This window comes from Protopterus annectens, chromosome 3.part0, assembly GCF_019279795.1.
Source record: "Protopterus annectens isolate FY-2018-M chromosome 3.part0, PAN1.0, whole genome shotgun sequence".
In the NCBI taxonomy this organism is placed as follows: domain Eukaryota; kingdom Metazoa; phylum Chordata; order Ceratodontiformes; family Protopteridae; genus Protopterus; species Protopterus annectens.
The window spans coordinates 13,619,070-13,638,840 of NC_056731.1; the positions used below are offsets into that span (position 1 = coordinate 13,619,070).

At 40.0% G+C, this 19,771-nt stretch overlaps 1 protein-coding gene across 2 annotated transcripts in view; it reads right to left on the reverse strand.

Moving 5' to 3' along the window:
* LOC122796236 (amyloid beta precursor protein binding family B member 1 interacting protein) overlaps positions 1–19,771 on the reverse strand; it is a 1,476,726-nt gene that overhangs the window by 242,690 nt on the left and 1,214,265 nt on the right. The window lies entirely within an intron of this gene.

A 19,771-nucleotide genomic window follows, 5' to 3' on the forward strand; every position in this document is an offset into this window, starting at 1 on the left:
CAAAGGTGAAGCAAGTTGGGTGGAATATGCCAAAGAATCATCATCAGAAGAGGAGTCCTCAGAAACAGAACTGGATACCTGACACACAGAAGCCTGAACTGGGGAGGAAGACATAGATGGCAGAGGCAGAGGGGAAGTAGGTTTCAAGGCCATCAAGGCCTTAACAAGACCATGAGAAAAAGCTTCCCAATCCGACTGAGAAGAAGTGCTTAGTTTTTTGCTTCTTCTTAACATGTTTTTGTAAGAGGGGACAAAAGAGGAACCCGATGTAGGCCTAATGGCAGACGAAGTCAGATCCTTAGTTGCAGCATCAATGGCATGGACACCACCAGAGTCCTCTGACATAGTGAGTCATGGTTCCCCTACATTGCCCGAAAAAGACATCTGCAAATCCTTGGATGTGCTAGGATCTGTTCCCCTAGCAGGCTCCGCAGAGGTACCTGCCGAAGAAGCAGATCCAACCCCCGACCTCACCACCGGGTCTTCACTGACCTCAAGGGGTACATCTGAGGCAGAAGGCATAGTGGAAGAGGATTCAGGTTTCAACTTACTCGTCTTACTCTTCAAAGTCAGCTCGGCCGAATGACCCCAGCACCCTCCATAATGTCTTTAGCCAGATGTTTGAGCCTCTGATTCTCTAGACATAGATTCAGAGATGAAAGATGACTAAGCAATGTTTTAGGAACAAAGGCCTGACAGATGGAACAGGATTGGTGGTTGTGACTAGGCTCTAAACAGAAAAGACAGAGCTTGTGGCTACCTTTACGTGGAATCTGCCTTCCACACCTACACTTGCCCTTCCTGGATGGCATTAATAAAACACAAGGCAGTAACAAGAAATAAAATCCCCAAGGGGACACTTATCTGAGCTGGTAGCACACAACAACAAAACCCATCTGCAGACCAAATGTAGGAGTCAACCTTCCGAATGGCGGCAGAAAAATTCTGAGGATGGTTATGTGCGGATGTCCTTTTATGGCTGATGTTGTCAAAGCAGATGTGAGACGTGCCATGTACTGGCAGTAGCTTGAAGCTTTTATATACTGGCCAGACATCACATCATAGGGACGAATACAACCCATATGTAAAGAATACTGCAACATGGAATAGAAGGACATAATACAAATATTGCTGAAACATTATCCTTTTCAAACTGGAAAAGTGAACAGTAAAAACTAATGTCTTTCGGCTTTTCCTGGTTAGGGGTCGCCCAGTCCGCTAATGACTGGCAGTGGATTTTTACGGTACTGAGGTATTGTGCTATATTTAATGTGATTTTCAGTTGTACACATCTGAAAAAATCTATTTAATTCCTATGTCTGTGTGGTTACTGCATACATCTTACAGAATGTGCAAAAGGCTCATATAAGCACAAAGGTACATTATATGGGCACTGTAAAAAATATATATTTATTGAACAAGGAAAAAAAAACTCTTGCAAGTTTTTCTCTCAGCGTTAGTATACAGCAAATAAGAATATCTGTCATGCCAGACAGCCCCCTTTCAGCATTCTAGAAAAAATATACAGATACTCTTTTTCAAGTATTTAATCCTAAACTAGTTCTAAGACTGAGTCCGGCAGCATTAGAGAGGACATATTTAACCAGTTTTTCTTAATTTTCCATTTTTTTACCTTTATATCTACATCATTCCTCTCAACCTCTCAGCTCAAGAAATCAGGATGAAGCCAGAAAAAATGTGTGGGTGGGGGGCAAAGACCCAAAGATAGGGACAGATTTTAAATATTGCTCCTATAAACTTGTTGCTAGAATGACATATTTTACATTATTATATATTTTCTGAAGGATATGAAGTTCAAAATTCAAATATCTGTTATTATTATTATTTAGTGACTTCACTCATAGGTTCATAGGTGTTTACTGGGCTAACGACCACAAGGGCCTTTTTAAGCCTAGCCATGCATCCCAAATCTCCGACAAGTTCTGATACCATTGATAAGTGTAAGCATGGGCCTGGGAGATTAACCATTTACAGGTTTACCTGTATTCATTAGAGACATAGGTGCCAAACCAGGGATGAATTTCTGGTTTCCTGTCCAATTATCCAAGTTGCACTTGAATTGGATTACAGAGGAACTCTGCCTCACATGGATGGGGAGCCTGTTCCATAGATGCGGTAGTCTCTGGGATACATACCTATCTCTCCAGCAGGGCCTGTTTGTATCACAGGCAAGGTTTAAGTCTTTAGAACAGGTAATGCTGGTGCTCTTTGTTTTATGGATATTGAGGAGGCCCATCAGAGTGGGGTCTGACAATGCCCTGTATGCCGGGCATAGATCTCCCCTCAAAAGCCTGTAGGGGGCAGAATACATGGATATGGCCTTGAGGCAGTCTGCATAGACATTTTACTTGCACCTTGTATTATTTTAGTGAGAAACCTCTGTGGACGGTTCATACCAAAGGGGGCACTTTACTCAATGATAGGTCTGATGAATGATGAATACAGTGGAGCAATGACTTCCTTGGACTTCAATGCCATAGCTTTGTTTAGAGGTTACACAACATAGAATGATTTCTACACCACTGTAGACACAATGGTCAAAGGCTAGATTACTATCTGTGTGTGTCCCTAAGTCCCTGACTACTGGGGCATCTCTAAGGCGTGTGTTATCAATATGATAGTTACCACGGATGGATGACTTCCCAAAGGATACTATTATGCATTTCTTTTTAGTCCATGGCTCTGCCACCAGTTGTTTGACTGTGTCAGCACCTCCTGGAGGAGGTTTGTGTCAGTGTGAGATTGAATGACAGCTCCTAATTTGCACTCATCTGCAAATTTAGTCAGCCAGAGGCCACTGACATTGGCCTTGACCTCTGAGAAGTAAATGCCAAAAAGGAGCGGTCCAAGGACTGATCCCTAAGGGACTCCACTTGTGCGTGAGCTTTATGTAGAGGTGGACTCCCCAATTCTAACTTCCTGGGTCCTGTCTGTGAGCTAATTGGCCATCCACCGGGTGATATACGGGTTTGTACCTATCCCTCATGAGTTTGTCAACAATGCCCAAGTGGGGTACTGTGTCAAATGCCTTGGCCAGGTCAACGTATGCAGTGTAAACAATTTTGCCCTCATCCATTGCTTTGGTGACCTTTTCAAAGATGTCCACCAGGTTGAGTAGGGATGATCTGCTTTTGATTAAACCAAACTGGGTTGGGTCCAGTATCTGTAGGTTTACTACATCTCTATTGATCATCTCCATGATAATTCTTTCCATGGCTTTACATATAAGACTAGTGAGACTTATGGGTCTGTAGTTTCCAGGGTCTGTAGATGACCCATCTTTGTGCAGAGGGGATGACTGTTGCCTTTCACAGTTCATGAGGCACAAAACCTGTTTGCAGGCTACAGTTAAACAGTAATTCCAGAGGCTCTGACAGGTCAAGTTTCATGCTATTTAGAAGGCATCCTGGGATATTACCTGGACTGATGCAGTGTTCTTGGTCTTAGAGCACTAATGACCTGTTCCCTAGTGATAGTAGGGGAGTTATATTTGATGATATTTCCTGAGGGAAGGTTGAGTGGGAGAGAGGGGTAAAGTTGGAGCTGAATTTGTCAGCCAAGAGGTTTGCCATGTCTTCTGGCTCAGTATAGGTGGCTCCATTTACAATGAGCTCTGAACACAATTGTGTATTACCTTTGAGGTTGTGGACATAGCTAAAGAATGCTTTGTAGTTGTCCCTGGCCTGAGAGGCCAAACTTACCTCACATTTATCTTTGGTAGACTTTATTTGTCCTCTGAGTTGTTTGTTTAGTTTGATGAGAGTGCTTTTATCCTGCTGGGTGCTGCACCTTCTAATTTTTGCCATGATTGTCTTCCTCTTGTTATATAGCCTATCAATTTTGTGATTCCACCAGGGTGGCTTGTTTTTTGAGTTAGTTCTGTACTTCTTCCTGGTGGGTACAGCTGCCTCTGTGCAGCTATTAACATGCTTGTGCAGGGATTCTGTGAACAGTTCTGCATAGGCAGCAGTGTTCTCAGGGTTTATGGGGGCTTATTTTGCCAGGTTCTCACTTAATAGGAGGAGGTTAGCCTTAGAATAGTTCCTGAATATTCCAGGTTTAGCTGGGGGTCCAGGTTTATTTACTTCAAAGGAGACCATTTTGTGGTCTAACCTTACCAGGGAAGGCATTTACAGTAGGGGGTGTGCAGCACTCTGCCATATTAGTGAGGACCAGATGCAGTATGGTTGCACAATGATTTGCCAGAAAAACACACATTTTATGAGGAACAGACCAAAAATAAGGGGCAAAAATCTGGACATTCTGTGAAAATCTGGAAAGTTGAGTATGATTTACATATATACTTATCTATCTGTACAGTCATCTAAAAACTCAGTAAAATTGTGGCACAGTTGTTTAGTAAAATTTTACATGATCAATCACTCCAATATTTAGGGGTCCAAGTTAACATAACGGTTAAAGTCTTTATGTCACAGATACAAAGTACAGGGTTTGATTCTAAACTCTGGTTATTGGTTATGAGTTATTGTTATCCTAATATTGACCTAACATACGAGCAGAAAGTAGCAAGTTGTTGGACAATAAAATAAATTTGGTGAATTAGTACAATGTTTAGTCAAACAAGTGTAGAACTGCAGTTAAACATTTTTTTCTTTGGGGGATGGGGAGTGGCATAATGGTTAAGGTGTTTACCACACAGACACAGGGTACAGGGCTTAATTCTTACCCTTGAGAGAAATTGGCTTGGCTCAAAATGGCCCAGAAAGGCAATTAGCCCAGTACCCACCTATGGACCCATACGAGAAACATTAAACAAGAAATCCCTTACTGGTGATCTTTATTGATATAATCACTAGTGACACATATGTGAAATTCAAACTTTCTGGTTGGACATTCCAAACTAATTTATTCTAAAAGTTAGAGTGGAAATGTATTTTTCCTCTGCTAGGCTAAAATAAGGCATGATTTTGTTGACTGCCCAACATGAATTCAGGCTCTAGGTCCATTGGTAGTGACACCAGAACAGTATGCCGGAAGTCTTGGGTTTGAGTCCTGAATGACAGCTAATATTATCCTCTCTCATTTATGATTCTAACAGTGCCCAAGCAATGAGCTTTCTCTTTGTGTGTATGGGGTTGTAATCTGACATTAAATCAGCAGGCTGGGAATTTGCTAGCTGCAAGGATAAAGCTCTTAAGGGAAAACTAAACACCCATCTCTCCAGAGGCTCTTGCTGGTCCACAGCAATGACAACATAATGGTATGTTGGAGGTCTTGGGTTCAAGTCCCAAATGACAGACAATATTATCCTTACACTTCTAGGATTCTTACAGTGCCTAAACACTTGTGTGTGTGTGTGTGTGTGTGTGTGTGTGTGTGCGCGCGTGCGTGCTTGTAATTTGACCTTAATCAGAATGCTGGGCAATTCTTAGCTGAAAGGATAAAGCTCTTAAACCTCAACATATACTTGGCCCAGAGGCTCTTGTTTGTCTAGTGGCAGTGATACCAACATGTTATGCTGAAGGTCGTGGGTATGAGCCCCAAATGGGAGCTAATATAATCCTTTCACTTCCATGTCAAGCATGGTATCTGTAATTCTTTTCAAGAATCTCTTGACTTTAGTTCACACATTTACAAACATGGGTTTTTACCATGGCAGTCGTGTACAACTAACATAATTAGACTTTTACGAGCATATCATTAATTCAACAGATAATGGTCTAGCAGTTGATTGCATTTAAATGGACCTTACAAAGCATTTTATTCAGTACCACATGCTGTCTTACTGCACACAATGGTAAAGCTGGAAATCAACCCATATATATAATCAGATGAATGGCCAATTGATTAACTAATAGAAAATGCTTGGTTAAATCGAGAACTGTCATTCAAACATTAAAAGTGTCAAGGCAGAGGTATTGTAGGGATCTGTCATGGGGCGCTTGCTCTTTGGAATATAGATGTTTGAATGTCCAACCTCTGAGAAAACCTGGAACAGGAAATTTGCTTATGTCTGTTATGGGACAAGACCAGCTTATTACATGTATATTAATTTCAGTTTATTAATGATGCTATGATTGTTAAAAAGCAAATATAATTTGTATGCAGGGCTGCGAAAAATACAGCTTCATAAACCACAGTATTGCTGTCTTTTAAACTGCATTCTTTTAGTATGTAATAAGAGAGAGTAGCACGTGTTGCAGTTACTACAAAAGTTAATTGTTAGCCTGACTCCTCCAGGCTAGGTGTACGTTGTTGCTAGGGCAGGTTTGAAACATCCAAGGTCAGAAACAAGACCCCTTGGAAACAGGTGGAGCATGTATAGGAAGGTGTTCACATGAAGTATGAGGTGAAAATCATGAGGGATGAGGACATTTGCAAAGTTTTCTATAGGACACAGTCATTGTAACGTAATGAAATTGTATGACCAGTTTGATAAGAAAATGTATAAATATATTTTTTTTTGTATGAAGACGGACTCCCAACGCTGCAAGAATAAAATTTGTTTGCACATCCTGAAGTGTTCTTCCCAACTAAAGGCATATAAAATTCTTAATCTTATTTATTTATGACTATAACAATTTGGTGCCGTGACTCGGATCTGAACTTTGGTATTGCTGCAGGGCAGTTCTGGAATAGGGCCCATCTCAGATTATCTGTGAATTCCACACTGCTTTGTATGGAATAGTCAGAAACTCAGATGTGCAGCTTTTCAGGGTGTGCAAACATACTAGCCTTGGCAGGGAAATTGTTTTGTAAGGGGAAAAGGGTTGGTTTGTGTTTTTTTTCTTATTTCTTTTTTTTAGACAATTTTAGCAAATGTAAGTGCATGACTATGTTTGTAGTACAAGTGCATGACAGTGTTTGTAGTATAAGTGCATGACTGTGTTTTTGTTTGACTGAGTGGTTGTAAGGTATACAAGTAAAAGTGGGAGGACCCCACAGTAAATGTGTATAGTAAATGTATGTGCACATACAGTAACAGACAGATTAACACAAGGAGGCACCTTGTGTTGAGGGCGGTACCCTCAGGACTGAAAGGTAAGCCGTATGAGAGATGTTTTTATTTCTGTCAATGTATGAATGTATGAGAGAAAGAAAAAAAAAGTTAAAACAAGCTCATGAGCCAACCGCATGATTGTGACATAGACTGCAAAGTTAAAACAAGTTCATGAGCCCACCGCATGATTGGGACATAGATTATACAACACGTTCATGAGCCTAGATTATACAACAAGTTCATGAGCCCATAGCATAATTGGGATGTATACTATATACTGTTAAAACAGATTCATGAGCCTACCACATGACAGGATGTACAGGTATGCATTGTTAAAATAAATTCATGAGCCCAAAGCACGCTGGGACTTAACAATGTTATTGTGTGAAAGTAACATCAGAGATTCTGAAAGAGTGGTCAGTTCTAGACACAGTACCTATCTGCCCCATTATCCCGACCGCAATGCTGGAGCTGTAACTTTTGAGCTTGCGCACGGATGAAAGCAAGGGGGTGCTGTGGGGAAAAGGCTGATTTAACCTCTCCTCTGTTGCTGCATGCCGACAGACTTCCTACCTTTTCCTCCCTGTATGGTATGTGGATTACTATAGTTATTTTCTGTCTTTGGAACTGCCAGAATCCAGGAGTTGTAAGGTAAGCCTAACATTTTTATTATTACTGATTTATACAATAAGAAAAATGGGAGCAAAGATAAGCCAGCAAGATCAAATCCCTGAAAAGGGAACACCTGCATATTTTATGTATTTTAACTATGGGAAGGAAAGTTGTAAATATTTGCATGACTGGTTTCAGCTTACTAAACATTGTGCTGGTGGGGTATTTCCATTAAATGGAACTTATAATAAGACTAAACTGCTGACACTGAAAGGTATTTTGAAAGAAAAGAAAAGCAAATTAAGTGGGGAACAAATGACAGCATTTAATTCTTGGTACAGTGAAGCACTTAAAAGGGAAAAGGAGTCAGCATTAAGAGGGATGCAGGATGTTAATAAGAAATTGTTGCAAGTAAAAGATGTTAAAAAGTCAGTACAGACCAGTAAAAAGGGATCCCTTTATCCTGTCTTAGCAGGTTTGGAACAAACTGAGGATGGCCAAAAAGCAGAAACTTCTGAAGAGGATGATGATCCTCCAGTAGCTACTGCACCCCCCAGCCCATTATGCACCAGTATGGGTACCTCCTGTACAAGACTCTGTTGTTTCTCAGACCCTATCTTTAGATCTACTGTCCATTCGACACCCAGTTCGTGTGATACTGGTACATCTCAGACTGGTTCCCCTGTTCAATCTTCATCTTCTGAGCAGGCATCTGCAGTCGAGGGGGTTCTTCCTATCCTTCTCAGATAGCTTCTACTTCCACAACAAGGGCATTAGTATATGACACTCCTGTATCTTACCATACACACTCACATGACAGTTCAACAAGAGATTACAACCTCTAGAGGGGACCTATTGGCACCTCTCAGGGAAATTTTGGGGGCTAACAATAGGGAACTTGTTATTCATCCTTGGACCCCTGCTGATTTGCATACTATGTCTAAAAATTTTCCAAATATTAGAGAATAGCCATTGAAATTCAAAGAAGAATTTAAAACTATAATAGAATGCTACAATCCTACTTTGTAAGATTAAAACAACTGCTGAGGGTAGTTACTTCAGATGAAATAAGAAAGCAGTTACTGGAAAAGGCTGAAATAACAGATTTCACTCTCATAGGGAATGCATTAATAGATAAATGAACAGCATTGTTAAACAAGATTACAGATGTGTGTCAAGATAGGACTGACTGGTCTAAAATACAGGCATGTAAACAAAATAAAGGGGAAGCCCCTGCAGACTATTTGAGTCGCCTTAAAACAGTATTTGCTAGACATTCAGGAATACCAGACCCAGAAGAGCAAGCTAAGCCAGCTATTGCAGCAGCCTTTGTGCAGGGTCTACAAGCCCCTCTACAAAATCAAATAAAGCAAGTGCTCATAGACTGGCAAGAAAAGGACGTCTTTATTAAGTGCTGCAAAGTACTGTACAGAGTATCAGGAAAAACTAAGGAATGATACTGAGGATAAGCTGTTAACTTTACAAATCAAGCAGCAAGAAAACCCAAGGAGTTGAGGTAGAAGCAGGGGAAGGGGTAGAGGAATTGCTAGAGGATTTAGCAAAAGTGCTGGTCGAGGGGAACAAGGTGCAGCTGGTTAGCAATAATGAGCTGGCAGTGCCCCTCCAGCTGCATCTAACACATCTTGCTTTAATTGTGGAGAAGCAGGACATTGGAAAGGGGAGTGCCCACACAGGCAAATGCAAGGAGTCCAAGACACTTGAACTGAGTGGCAACCAAATTATAATAATGCAGTTTTTCCTCCACCACCTCCTCAGATTGGAAGGAGTCAGAAAGCTCCATACTGACTAGGCCAAGAAAATAATACAAAAGTGAATCTTAACCCTCTACTGCCAATAGATCAAAATGGGCCCTACGTTAAGATTAAAATAAATTCAAAGAAAACCCCATTTCTGGTGGACACTGGAGCTACTAGGTCAATGCTAAAAATTACTTCAGATTGTCAAATACCAGTATCAGAGCATAAAGTAAAAGCAGTTGGTGTAACAAATGCTACTGTTACGTATTCTATTTCGGAACCCATCCCCATTTCTTTAGGTCCGATTGAAGAAAAGTATTCTTTTCTTTTGAGTACTACTGCACCAGTAAACCTACTAGGAAGAGATTTGTTATGTAAGCTGAGCTATACTATTTATTGTACCCCAGAAGGGGTGTATCTAAATGTTCCAACAGAATCAGTGGGGGAAGTATTTGCAGTTTTAGCAGAAGCTGAGAAACAGCCTGTTAGAAGCATACAGACAGATGGAGAGTTACTACAGCAGGTACCTGCCAACTTGTGGGCTAAGCATGCAAATGAAGTAGGTATACTAAAATCAGCAGAACCAGTAAAAATAAAATTAAATCCATCAAAATATCTCCCCTAGAGTTCCACAATATCCACTAAAGTTGGAAGCAGAGCAGGGAATCAAACCTGTAATTCAGTCTCTAATACAGCAAGGAATAATAATACCAGTTAAAAGCCCTTGTAATACTCCTATTTTTCCAGTGAAAAAGCAGGAAAGGATACTTATAGATTTGTACAAAACTTAAGGGCTGTAAATAATGTAATACTGCCTACTTTTCCTGTTGTTCCAAATCCAGCAACAATACTGAGTTGCATACCACCTACAGCTAGTTACTTTTCTGTAATAGATTTATGTTCAGCATTCTTTTCTATACCTATTCACTCCGATAGTCAGGTTCTGTTTGCTTTCATTTACCAGGGACAGCAGTATACCCGGACACGGTTGCCACAAGGATATACTGAACCCCCATTATTTTCTCAAATGCTAAAAAAAGATTTAGAGTGTGTGACATTTCCGGCTGGGTCTGTGTTAGTACAATATGTAGATGATTTACTAATAGCATCAAACTCCTTTCAGAAATGTTAGCAGGATACCTTGCATCTTCTGACTATCCTTGCAGAAAAGGGACACAAAGTGTCTAGAAAAAAACTAGAACTGTGGTTATCTCAGGTACGTTATCTTAGTTATTTAATATCCCAGGGTAGCAGGCAAGTGTTACCATCTCGTATTGATGCAATATCTAAGGCCCCACGTCTGTCTACTCAGAGACAGCTTACGTCTTTCTTAGGTATGACAGAATACTGTAGACAGTGGATCCCTAACTATGCAGAAATTGTCAAACCTCTGACAAATCTTTTAAAGCAGGATACACCACAGCCTCTCCTTTGGAACAGTGAAGAGGAAGATTCATTTCAAAACTTGAAGCAGGCTTTAGCTACTGTCTCAGCTTTGGGGTTACCAGATTATAATAAACCTTTTATCTTATTTTGTCATGAAAGAAATGGATTCACTCAAGGAGTACTTGCACAAAAACATGGGGACAGCTATCATCCATTGGCTTACTATAGCACAGCACCTAATTCTGTTGCAAAAGGTTTTCCACCTTAAGGGCAGTTGTTGCTGCTGCCATTATAGTTAATATGGCACAATCAGTACTTGGGCATGATCTCACAGTAGCTGTCCCTCATTCTGTATCATCTTTTTTGCTTAAAATGAAAACTCAACCACTCTCGACTGCACGTATAACTAGATATGAACTTGCACTTCTTTCGGAGCCATCTATTTCTCTGATCCGTTGTCCTGTTCTAAATCCTGCCTCTGTTGCCTACTGCTGAGGATGGTGAAGAGCAAGAGTGTGTGTGTGTGTGTGTGTGTGTGTGTGTGTGTGTGTGTAACTATTTGTTTCTCCTAGGGAGGACTTAAAGGACACTCCTATACCCAATGCTGACATGCATCTGTTTGTGGATGGCTCCTGTGGAAGAGATCAAACAAGAAAGTTGATCTCAGGAATAGCAGTCTGCACCGAGAAAACAATATCGTTGCAACAAAGATTAGAGGATGTTCACACTGTTCAAATAGCTGAGCTGGTTTCTTTGCAGAAAGCCTGTGAGTTAGCCAAAGAAAAAGTGGCCAAAATTTTTACAGACAGCTGTTATGCTTTTGAGGTGGGTCATGATTTTGGACAACTTTGGAGAAAGAGAGGTTTCTGACCTCTTCAGGAAATCAAATTAAAAATTCAGCGTGCATAAAATCATTGTTAGATGCACTTTTGTTACCTAAAAAGCTGTCTAGAATCAAATGTGTACATCAAAAGGGACAGAATGTTGTTAGCAAAGGTAATAATTTGGCAGACCAAGCTGCTAAACAAGCAGTAGTAAATTGTTGTAACCATCTTTGTATGTTAACAGTAAACTGCAACAGTAATAATGTGTTTGATTTTGCAAAGTTGTCAGCCTTTCAAGCTGGAGCATCACAGGGAGAAGTTCTGAGGTGGCTCAAGGTTGGATGTAGAAAAAATCCTCTGATGGCATATGGTGACATCTGGATGGCCGATTGGTGGTGCCTGCCTCTTTGCTACCTTACCTAGTAAGGGCATATCATCTACCAGCCCATACAGGTAAGACAGCTTTATTTAATCAAATTACCCAAAGTTGGCATGCCCCTCATGTCTCCTCTTTGATACTTCAGTATGTACAAAATTGTAGTATTTGTTTGAAATATAACCTAAGCAAACATGCCAACAGCAAATCTGCATGTTTACCTCCACCCTGGGGACCTTTTGTTAATATACAGCTGGATTTCATCTAGATGATAAGTCTAATAATTTACAATTTATTTTGGTGGTAGTGTGTATGTTCTCAGCATGGGTGGAAGCTTACCCATGTCGCAAAGCTAATGCAGTCACAGTTATTAAAAAATTGTTATCTGATTATATACCGAAATTCGGTATACCCAGCATTGTTAACAATGACCAGGAAACTTATTTTAATAATAATCTGTTTAAAGAGTTATGTAAAGCTTTTAATACTAAGTCGAGTCTTCACTGTCCCAACCATCCCCAGTCATCTGGATTAGTGAAAAGGGTAAACAGGACCCTTAAAAATAAAATTTCAAAGATTTGTGCTGAAACCCACTTAAAGTGGCCTGAAGCCCTTCCCTTAGCATTAATGAGTATGAGGGCCTCACTGAATGCCACAAGAAAATTGAGTCAATATGAGATATTAATGGGGAGACCCATGGCCCTTCCAGTTACCCCTCCAGTGGAAAATGCTGTTTTAACTTTGTCAGATGATGCTATGATTTCTTATTGTAGGAAACACATTAATATCTTGCAGCAATATCATTGAACAGTAACAGCAGTGTTACCAGAGCCTCCTGACCAACCCTGTCGTCAACTACAACCAGGTGACTGGGTGTATGTAAACATTTTTCAGAAGAAAAACTGCCTGAGCCAGAGGTGGAAGGGGCCTTTTCAGGTCCTGCTCACCACTTTGAGTGCAGTTTATTGTGCAGGACTACCAACGTAGATACATTCATCTCATTGCAAGAAGACCTGTCATGTGGGGACCCCAGATGAATCATCGAAGCCAACAGTGGGAGATCGAAGTGTGACAGATAAATCATCTGCCCAGTAAGAAGGTCAACTTCAGTAGCAGTCCGTGATGAATCCAGTGACAACAGGTACTTTTGCATTGTTTCTGCTGCTGTTCCCTTCTATAAACTGGTCGTGAGAAAACAGTTTCTTGCTGGTCCTTTAACAATATGCCAAAAATCTAAACAAAACAAACTGCTGGATATGTTTGCATATACCTCATCATTACAAGGCAGGGATTCCAATGATTCCCATCCCTGCATCATAGGTGTCATTTGAAAAGGACCTTAATGACATCAGCTTAACCTGGCGAAATGTAACTGATTTTTCAAAGGTTGTGTCTCCAACTTGCAACTACACATCAAGGAAACACAAGTTATGCCAGAAATGGGACTGCACTAGCAGGAAAAAGCAAATGTAATGACGCCAGAAAACATATGTTTTCTATAGGACACAGCCATTGTAACGTAATGAAATTGTTTGATAAGAAAATGTATAAAAATAAATTTTTTGTATGTAAAGTGAGAATGCTTCATCAAGGGCTATGAAGACTGACTCCCAGAGCTGTAAGAATAAAATTTCTGTTTGTATATCCTGAAGTGTTGTTCCTGACTAAAGGCATACAAGGTAAATACTTATGAATGTTATTTATTTATGATTATAACATGTCACCACAGTAGTTATTGGTTTACCAATAACTATGACCATAGTGTCTTCCAAAGCAAATGTAATGACACCAGGCATGTGTGTGTGTTAGACTTTTTGTACTTAAAAAGCTATGACTGGGGGCATGGCATGGGCATGATACGTGACCGTTACTACATCTGTGGTGATCGTGCCTACCCCTGGTTGCCTACAAAATGGTCTAAATGTTGCTTTGTATGCTATATTACTCCTGTTATTCAACATTTCGAACACCCGCCAACGTTATCTTCACAGTATTCTACATCAGTCTTGGTTTGAAGTTTATCACCAAAAATGTATGGTACTGTAGAATGTCCTAAGCAATTCTGAGTATCCTTACACAGACTCACTTGTAAGGGATTTTTGTTTTGGGGGGAGGGGCTAATTTGATTCATCACTTACTTTGATAAACACATTAAGTCAATTACAAGGTGTTATGGCCTGATTAGAAATACCTTGTGATGTGTCATGGCAGACATAACAGAATATAACTCCCTCTATTTACCACGGCTGTTAGATCTATTATTGAGTATTGCAACTTTTTCTGTTTATTTAGTTCTTCACAACTCTGGAAACGTGAATTTGTTGGCACATAATAGAGAGACCCGAAATTCTGTTGAACTGCAATGGGTATAGATTCTTAAAATGTGGCTTAATCATTGTATTCAAGCGTAAATTAAGCAATGGTTGCCACCTTGGACATTTCCATTATTAATAATTCATCCACTGGGAATAATAAATTATTTGTTAATCTATCACAATCAAGGAAAAAATATCAAGTGCTCATTTTTTCACAACAAGGTTGGGCACCTGTGGAACTCCATACCAAAAAATACATGATGTGCAGACAGCCTAGGTCTCGCTAAGAAACTAATTGATATATGGTACAAAGACCCTATATGCAATCCAGGGTTACCCTCTAGCAAAGTCTGAAAAGGCCCTTGAGGTTCTGAGTTGGTATCCAATAACTAAACACTGAACATGATTCTGATAGTGCCTAAGTAGAGGGCTTTTTCTGTGTGTGAGTGTGAGTGTGAGTGTGAGTGTGAGTGTGTGTGTGTGTGTGTGTGTGTGTGTGCGCGTGTGTGTAACTTGACCTTTATCTCTACACTGAGGGTTAACTAGCTGAAAGGGTAAAGCTCTTAGGGGGGAAAAGTCAACATCAGTTCACAGGTTATTATTTAACAAGAAACATCTTTATTAAATTATCATGTATGACACAACCATACATTTATATAAAAGAAAACAAACCATATTGACATCATTTTGGTTGCAAATATTATACACACATAATTTATCCAGTCATTGTCAGTCAAACATTACATAGCTCATTCAAATCCTGCCTTTTTTAAACCTCGTTCCTCCTTTGCACTCATTGTTCCTACAAATCCCATTTTTTCTTATGTAATTTGCTCCTACACTTTTCAAAAGATCCCAATTCCAGTTGTTTTTTTCTGTTACTATATTCTCTACTTCTAGTACAGTTGGTTTAGACTTTGATTTCCATTTTCTAGTAAATGCTTTTTGGCAGCAGGCAATTCTGTATCATAGCTAAAAAAAAAAATAGTTTCCTTAGTTACACCAATTTGCTCACCCAGTATCTCTCACAGAGTAGTCTACAGGGAATCTTTATGTTCAGAGGCTACTGCTGGTTCGCATCAGGACACCAGTACAGTATGCTGGATGTTTATGGTTCAAGTCCCAAATGAGAGTTAATATCACCCGTTCAATTTTTGATTCCACCCATATATGTAGTATCTTTATAATGTCTTCATAGCTGTCTCATATGACTTTGGCTTTACTTTATTTAAGAGTGCTGTTAACTAAAGCAATAACTTTAAATTTGTTGTTCAAATTAAGAAATGCGCTACACTTGGAGTGTCAGTGCACTGCATCAAGCGATTACAAGTGGTACGTTACAAGGTCTTAACACAACAGGAGCTGAATAGACTGCTTGAATTTTGCTGTAGATACAGAAGTTTAGACTTTAATGTCAATAAGAATTTGGCCCATTTTGTCTTTGTGTCTTTCCAAACTGTTGGGTAATCTACAGTTCCTGTTTAACTGACAGCGTATTTTCCTCCTATTACCTCATTAGAATTGGTTTACATCTGTCTCAGGCATTCTACAAATTAATTTCTGCTTTGCCTTTACCTCCTCATTAGGAAGGCTGTGCCAATCATCTGCCATACCTTTCTCCTTGCATCTCTCCTGAATGATCATGCATTTCTTTTTTGGAAGTGTGCATCTGTTTGTACTCTGCAGATTACCAAATGGTACACGAGTTTCTGTTCTACTCCCACACACATTCTTTAAGATTGTACATGTTAAATACTTTTGTTCTTTGTTTGTATGTCTTCTGATGGAAATTGTGCACCATCAATACTGCCTTGTCTTAAAAGTTGACATTACTAGCCAGAAAAAGGGTTTGGGATATAAAATATACTCTACATAAAATGAAGTACAACTGTGAAGGAACTTACCAAAACAGCAGATATTTCAGTAGATCACTGCTTTTGTAGTCCTTAGTACTGACAATTACCAAAGAAAGACCAACATCCAGCCTGACTTCTACAATTCAGCACCCATTCCCCTCTAGGCTCAGGCAGGCATCCATCCTTAAGGACATCAGGACACTGTTGCATAAAGCTGTAATTCAGTCATGCTATTTTAGAATTTTCTTGCCAAGAATGACTGCAGGGTGTCTTTCCCGGTAGCACCAGGCAAGGACCTAATACTTTTATGCACTCTGGGACACATGTACACCCTCTCGATCAAGACAGAGAAATATGGCTCCACCAGGCTATACTGACCTGTACATGCTAGATGCACTGAAAGTGAAGAAGGGGACAAGGATAGCAGCATATGGCTGGGGTACCTTACCCCAGCCCAGGAAGCCCAAGAACAGAATAGAAGGGAAGGGGGTGGGAACCAATACTGCTAAACTGTGCCCCCTTCCTTCCACATGCTCACATTTTGGAATATTCCTTTGGATACACCTTCCTAATTGTTTTAAATTATATTTACTATTTGCTAAAGCAATATTTGTGTGTGTGTTTTGAATGTGCTCTCAAGCATCTACTGTTATGGTAAGTTGTTACACTATGTTATCTGTATAGATCAATGCTGCAGTGTCTTTACTACTGGGATGATTCCCAGAACATATGAGACTAGGTTGGTGTATGAGTTTGTAAGGCTGGGCTGCAAGAAGCCCTGCAGAATGACAGCTGAAAACTCAGCACAAGCCTGTCTAATTTACATTGCTTGTAAAATGTGTGGAATGATGACCAAATAGGCAATCTAGGACACATTTCAAGTCCTGTTGAGGAGCAATAGCGTTTCTGGGTGGTCTCAGATGATGTAACCACCTGAGGAAGTGTTTAACTGAGTGCAAGGATGCTATGTGGGTTCTACATGTATGCAGACTGAAAAGGCTGAGAAATGTACCTTTACAGAGGTGAATGTCAATCTGAAATTTAACAAATCACTTAAGTACTGGAGATTTATAAATGCTGGTGCAATGCTAGGGCCCTGATCCTTTCCAAAGCACCAGAACTAAATCTCTTCAATTTGACTAAGTACGATTTCTTTGTGACACGCTTTCTAGCCTCCATAGATATAGTCAGCAAATCCTTAGTGAACTGCTATCTGAAAGGTAAAAGAGATCATTCAGCCACTGAGATGCAGTGCTTCTGGGGGGTGGGGTGTATATCAGAGGATTAACTTGTTCCACGTTAGGAACTTCACTTGCAAAAGTGACACACAACAGTTTCACCCTGGACATCTGAACAGGAAGGAGAAACAATGCTGTTTTGGCCAGATTGGTGCTATTAAGATCATCCTTAGCCACAGGGGTTGGGAGAGTGGCCTAATGGTTAAGGTGTTTGCCTTACAAACACAAGGTGCATGGTTTGAGTCTCACAAGGGATAATTGGCTAGGCTTAAAATGGCTCGCAAGGGCAGTTAGCTTAGTACTAACCTATGAACCTCCCTTGCTTTGTGGATTAGCTTGGGGAAAAGTGGGGCTGGAGGGAATTCATAAACAATGTAGAACTAGATCTGTCCACATGAAGGAGAAGGGATCTGCTGTCCATGTTTCTCTGTGATGTGCTCTACAGCAGACTTTCCTCAGCTGTTTTTTGCACAGAGAGGTAAATAGGTCTGTTTCTGGGAAATCCTACCTGTGAACAGTCAGAAGAAAAATACCCCTGTGTAACATCCATTCATAGGGACCTGCAGCTGATGAGATCTATGCCAGGACATGCGTGCATACCTATTATGTTAGATACTTCTTAGTCAGATTCAGAGCTGAACAATTTAAACAACCTTTAATGAGAAAATTAAACTACTGAGCTTCCTCAATGATCTCTTTTTAACCAAGCAAGGCCCACTAAACACCATACTTGTTTATGAAGGCATTGTAAGAAAAGTGAAGGAGTTAACTAGTCTGCTAGTACATGGTGAGGTTGTACATACACCTACAGAGCTGGTACCCTGGCATAGATTTGAAAGTTGGGTACCACTCTTCCAACCTGGGGAAAGAGATCCTCGTGGCAAAAAGCCTGCGGTCTTCCCTCATGGAGAAAACAGTGGGACCCTTTTAGCATAGGTACCCTCACTAACAGAGGCACTACTGAAGTATCATTTTTTAATGGAACATTAAATGCAGGGCTCATCTGCCTGAGTAGGTAGTAGCCTAAGCAGATGTTAAACATCTGTCAGCATTTATCAAAAAGATTAGTGAAAAATTCCCAGCATCCTGGCTACATTTCATGGATACCATCTTGGGTCTTCCTTGAAAATAAGCCAAAGGCCTAGGAGGACTAACTTGTTCAACAACAGTAACAAATAAATACATGAATAAATATCTGAAGAAGTAGATACATTCTGGCAGCTACATTACAATATGGCTTTGTGTAGGCTGCAGAAAAAGAATAATGTAATAGAAAGCAAAAATACAGATATGGAGATTTTTCTATGACAACACCTGTACAACTGCTAAAAATCATTGTTTTTGTTTGTGTGCATGTTTTCTTCACTTATTATATGAAACTTGCAAACTTACATGATTTAGGTGACTAAATCCTACAGATGATGAAATACAATTAAAATGTATATTTCTGTATTAACCAAGACTAACATATTACACAAAACATGAATAACTAGTTTCCAAATAGCTGCCCCAAAACAACATATTTGTTTTAGTATCTGGCCAGTCTGCCAAGTTTCATTAATGACATAAAACCACAAATGGAGCAACACATATGTTAAAAGGCACACCATCTAGGATTAATTTGAGTTGGTTGCATTCTGCATTTGGAAAACTACCTGATTTTGATTATGAAATCTAACCTTTAAAGGCCTCCAGGTGCAAATCCTGTCTGCCAATTAAGCCATGTCTTTACTTTAAAATGGGACAGAATACTGGGCATTGGCCAAGAGTTTTTTTTCCCTTCCTTTTTTTAATTCTTCCCTTGCATTTTAATGCTAATAATGACCTCTGAATAAAGTCCATTCATTAGGTCAAACACCTAAATTATGTTTTTTTTTTCTTTGATTAAATACTTTTAGAAGAGATTGTTTACATGGGAATTGTGTGGGCTACGTGGCAGTAAACAGACTCAGGAAGTAGCACTAATGCTACACTCCTGTGTGTGTGCCCAAGCAAAGAATAAGACTTCCTCGCAGCAATAACTTGGAGTCAGATCTGCCTCTCTCTGCCTCCTACAGTAAGTGAATTCTGGTGGTAGCACTTCACTTTGAACTGGAATGATAAAGTAATGCTTTCAGCTCCACCTTAAACTGAACTATCACTGCCTGACAACAATCCCTGCAAACAAAGAAAACTTGACTTTCACTACAATGTACTGTCCTTTATCTGCAATCCATGTTTCTCCTTAGCCCATCCTGTCACAGTGGAGTAATGAATCACAGATATAAGACAGTACAACAGCAGGAAGAATAACAGGTGGACGTACAACAGTGATGAATTAAAAATGCAGCTTATCCTGTAAGCCAGAGGGTAACCGCTTGGCATTCCCAGACTTGTTATACAGGGCCTGGAATGGTGTGACTAAATGACTGAAAATGCGGACTTA